This window comes from Cibotium barometz, chromosome 2 (assembly GCF_041138505.1).
Source record: "Cibotium barometz isolate CiBa-2024 chromosome 2, ASM4113850v1, whole genome shotgun sequence".
Taxonomy (NCBI): Eukaryota; Viridiplantae; Streptophyta; class Polypodiopsida; order Cyatheales; family Cibotiaceae; genus Cibotium; species Cibotium barometz.
The window spans coordinates 62,542,229-62,547,677 of NC_141047.1; positions in this window are offsets into that span (position 1 = coordinate 62,542,229).

Consider the following 5,449-nt stretch of genomic DNA (forward strand, 5'->3'; position numbering starts at 1 on the left):
AGTTTTCGTCCTCAAAAACAAACTCAGGAAACACCATGGGATCCAAATATCCCATCAAATAGCAACCCTTTTCACGATCAAACCAAAAATTGATGAGGCAAATAATCACAAAATACCTTCACAAATCTCCTTGGTAGCTTCCTTGTTGACAACGAAGACTCCATAGCCTTCATACTTGCTGAAATCTTCATTTTCATCTTCTTTGATGATGAGTAGGCTTTCCATGTTGCAAAACTCCCATTTACAACTCTCTTGGGCAGCTTCTATGCAACCTTCTTGTTGCAAATCTTCTCTCAAACTTGAGAATGGTATCTCTAAATCTCTCTCAAATTCTCACAAATGCAAATCCAAAAGATAATATGAGTGTGCTAATTTTTTCCATAATAATGCTTAATCAAAGAACTCGTAACCAAGAAAAACTATACATAAATATTCACCATGACCAAGAGCCCACCCAAGCTCTGATACCATGTTAACAATCTAAAATGGGATTGATCATGGTAAAGGACATAGATTAAGCAACATAATTAAGGTGGGTTATACCACACTAAGAACTCCATGAGAGAGAGATTGCACACTCAACAATAGCTCTATTCTATTGCTCTGATACCATGTTAACAATCTAAAATGGGATTGATCATGGTAAAGGACATAGATTAAGCAACAGAATTAAGGTGGGTTATACCACACTAAGAACTCCATGAGAGAGAGATTGCACACTCAACAATAGCTCTATTCTATTGCATATCTCAAATGAACCATACAATGATATAGGCTCTCTAGCCTTATCCCACTTTACACATCATCATCCATGTGGCACTCCCTTTTCCACTTCTTTTGGTCAACACTCACACACCATACAATATTACATGTGGCATTCTTATCTTGCCACAATACCTTGCACCTCTAGGGTGCTTTCCCACATACACACAACACCGCAATTACATCTCTCAATATGGTTTTGATTGAGATATATCTCAAAGGTAAAGTTCAAAATTAACGAACATAAAACCGTGTAATTTTACCTGTAAATATCTTGAAGTGCTCGAACGAACATGAATTTGCAAACATGCTTGGAAAGGGTGCTAGAGACGCGGCCGCTATCGATGAACTGCACGCCTATGCTTATGATCGATGGAGATCTTGAAATACCTCGCCAAAAGGATAATTAAAAACTGGTTAGCACATTTGAAACTAAGTTACACGACGTTGTTCAAGTCAGCGAGTGAAAAAAAACCATACATAAAGTATGGCGGGGAATTGGCACAGTCCTCCCTAGAATTTTATAAACACAAGGGAACGTGTCCTATTCTCATTTCCCAAATAACACCCTCGATATCGAAAGTGGACCAAAGATACACCTTCAGTGTTGAAAGTGGACATTAGTTTGTTCAAATATAAAAGAGAAAAAATAAGAAAACCTTTGTCCGTCTTCTGCGACACTGAAGTTGATGATGTGATGAGTTTGGTGTGATATTGTTTCATGATCGTTGATTAATGTAGAGCTATAACCGTTGTCTCAGTGCGCACGAGCTATCTTCAATCTCGTAAACCGAAGTCGCAATCTACAAAAAAACATTCAAATCAAGAACAAAATTAAGATGTAGGCAAAGCTTCTCCTAAAAGTGGCTATGAAGGCAACTTGATCAAAGAGCTAATCCTAAAGAGGGTATGCTTGTGGAGCTTCTTTCTTGAGATGTTATCTATTGGAGTGCATTTTCTGCTATATTCAGTGCCACGTGGCTTTGTTGTAGTCGCTTGTTTTCTTGCAAGCAGCTTAGGCTACCCAAGGTAAAAAGGGTACACAAGCTAAGACTCCAATGGATTAACTATCAGCTTATTAAAAACAAAAGGAGGGCATGAAGGTCATAAATCTACCATATGTTAAGAGAGCAAAGAGGCGTACTTGTTAGGCAATCTTAGGATTCACCCAATTCGATAATCTGATTGAGCCTGAAATATAGCCAATGAGATGGTGCCAGCGTAGAAACTAAGGTTGCTTTGTGCCAGCGTGGATGTGCACCTCTCGCTCCTTGTGGTGACCACCAGTGCGTCTAGCATCACGTGCAACAATTTGCCTGCTGGAAAACGTTTCCATACCAAACGGCCATCCAGGTGCCAGCCGAAGTTGGCCAGGAATCCAATTTTTCATGCGCGGACGAAACACATTGAGGTACATTACCACTTTTTCAGGGAGAGAGTCTTGGCAGCAGGCACAAGATAAAGAGCTTCTATTTCCAATGTCAAAACCTCTCTATTGACCACTCTTGAGGAAGTTCCTCAAGAATTCCACTCTTATTCTGACAAGAATTCAAGGGAAAAGCCCTGGAGCCAATGCTTCTTCATCAACCAAACCTCGCCAAAAGAGCGGGTTGCATGCTCAAAAGCCTCATCATTAGCAGCCACCACTTCACAAGGGACTCTAGCCTCATGGTAGAAAATGCGCATTAGTCTCAAACCTGCAACCTCAGTACCAACCAATGTGAAGGAGGGCCCCAAACCTTCCGCTTCAGCAAAAAAGGAAACTCCACCAACGACAACCAAAATCAAGGTATCTCAATGGTATCAAAATGTGGTATCTCAATGGTATGAAAATGTGGGCGGAAAAGCCACTACTTGTAGCTCAGGGCTACTACGAAGGTGCCAGTCCAATTTGGGTGCCTTGACAATCAAAGACTTTTCCTCAACACAAAATTCAAAGGCCAAAGAAGAATAAAAGTACTCCGCAATATCAAAGAACTCCAGCCACTCAACAAGTGTGGGTATCAAAAAGATTACTGCAAGCTCAAGGGTACTACCAAGGTAATATCAAAGCTTGGATTCCCAAGCACAACAAAAAGTCACCTAAGATTGCACAAAGAAAGAAACCTCAACACCAAAAGCATCAAACACTAGTTTATAATGCTCATAAAAAATGGGTGCCTCTACATGTGCTTCAAGAACAAGGGTATTATGATGGTAATCCCATCATATGGTTTCCAAGATCGAACAAAGGGGAGAACGATTCACCAACACCTTCAACCCCAAAAGCTTCATCACCTAATGTTTGACAAGAATGGAGGCCCAAGAAACACTAAGCAAGCCACTCAACCCCTCTTGTGCATATAGTACATACACAAGGGCTTGCGTGTTCAGTCAACACCAATGGCAACAAACCAGAAGTTGTACCTACCACCTTGATAACACTTGAGCCACAAATTCAAGAATCAATCCCCCACGTTTGAAATGGAGACTTATGAGCACATCTCACAATGCTCTTTTCACCCCTCTGGATGAGAATAATGAGTGTAAAAGCTACGCACGGTAGACATAAGAACCTATTCTTTCAAAAAGGAGAGAAGCCACAATAACCTATTGCTTGCAAGGTGGTAACCAAAAAACAAAAAAAAAGAAAAAAGAAAAAGACCAAAACACAAGGGAGTCACACAAATGACCTACCTAAAAATGGTAGAATATCACAAGAAACTCCCAACAACGATCTTCAATATCCAATACTTTTTTGTTAAGCTTATAGCTTACTGTTATTTTGGCTGAGTTAATGAAGAAGTTGCTCCATGATTACATATCCATACTCATGCACTGGAGGACGTTTGTACCAAAGCTTCATCATCCAACTTTCCAGGTACATCTTTGGATGGGGGGGCCATGGTGGCAAAAGCGTGGTTAATTGTACAACCCATTTCTTGGAATTTTCCTTCAAATTGCAAACCTCTCCAAATAAAAACTAGAGTCCTCACAACACATTAATCTCTATTCCTTAGTAACTATTAGCCTTGCAAGTTGACGTAATTCTTTCATTCCTTGCCAAAAAGTGGCTACTTCAAAAACAACAACTCGATAAGAGTCTATTTGACTCATTTCATGTACTATATGTATATTTGCTTCATAGAGTACTTAAATATATATAAAAGCATAAAAAGCACATGGGAAGTAGCATGCAGGAACATGTCCTACTCAACAACATTTGACAAGAATCCTGCCACATCATCGAAGGCAAAATTCTTCAAATGATGAATGTCGCTTCAATGAATCAGACGAGGAACTGAGAATCCAATCTCGTTCTGATGATTTTGTCTACATTCCTCTAGATCCTTCCTTCTCTTCTCCCCCATGATTAACATATCTTAAATTCCCTACTAACACAAATAACATGTAAATCTCCTTATGAGACTGCCAAAAACAAAGTGAGAAAAAAATATACCCACACAAAAAATGCTCACAAAAATATAAACATGCAATCACTAAGTAAAAATACACACCCCAGTTAGGAATGCTCGATTATCACTAACCTTCTCATTTACTAACCTTCCAGAGGAACAAGGACCATTGAATGTCACTCAACAAAAAAAGCCATAAAAAAAGCTTGTCAATTCTCCCCTCACAAAGGCAATTATGAGGACACGATTGACATCAAGAAAGGGGGAATGTTAACCCATTTCTAGGGTTAACAAGAGCTACTGTTATTATCTTACATCAAGGAGTCAAGGTAGACACACCAAAAGGTCATACATTCAAGATATGAAGTAACGGTGTCCATGTCTCCATTGTTGAGGTTTGTTGATGAAGATGCATAGGAGCCGGGTCCTTTCCTTTGAGTTCCCTATTAGAGATAGATGGTTGGGCTCTGGTAACTTCTTCAGGAACAGCTGCTGATTGCAAGGTTTTGGCATTGAACTTCGTAGGTAAGGATGGGGTAAGAGTAGAGGCTTTATCGGAGTTGGTCATGACGCAGATGGTAGGTCCTTGTGTAGAGGGGATTTTGTGGAAGAGGCTTGTATTCTTTTGTGTTCAGCATCATAGATATCCATTAAAGTTGGATCCTCTTCCTCGCAGTATGGTATTGTCAACTTTTTATCGTTGACCATCATGATGACTCTATTGCTAGCAAAGCACAAAGGTGCTTGGGAAGCAACAGTCCATTTATGCCCCAAGATCAAATTTGTTTCCAACACATACTCAACCACAGAAAACTCGCAAGTGAGGGGGTTAGTTTCAATATACATTGTATGTTCAAATGTATGTTCAAAGTACCCCAAACATGGCATGTTCAAGTCTTGTATAAAGGTAATCCTTTCAGGATGTGCCGTGAGTGTTGGTTGACCTAACGAATCCCATAGCTCAAGGGTTATAAGATTGTGTTCTCGTGTTGGATAAAGCTGTGCTTGAGCTGTGGTGATTTTGTTTGCAATTTCCAATCCAACCAAAATCTTAGGGGTCTTTTCAGTAAGATATGTTGGAAGTTCCAGCTCCTGCAAAGGTTTCTTCCTCCCGTAAATAGCAATTGTACATTGCATGCAGGAGTGTTCAAGGTGATTGTTTACATGGATTCATCTAGTGAATACAATGTTTCACTTATCTAAGGTCCACCAAGGATGACATCATACTGAAGGGAATCTAGGGTGACATGAAATGTAAATTTCATATCGCCATCGAGTAGTGTATCTAAAGT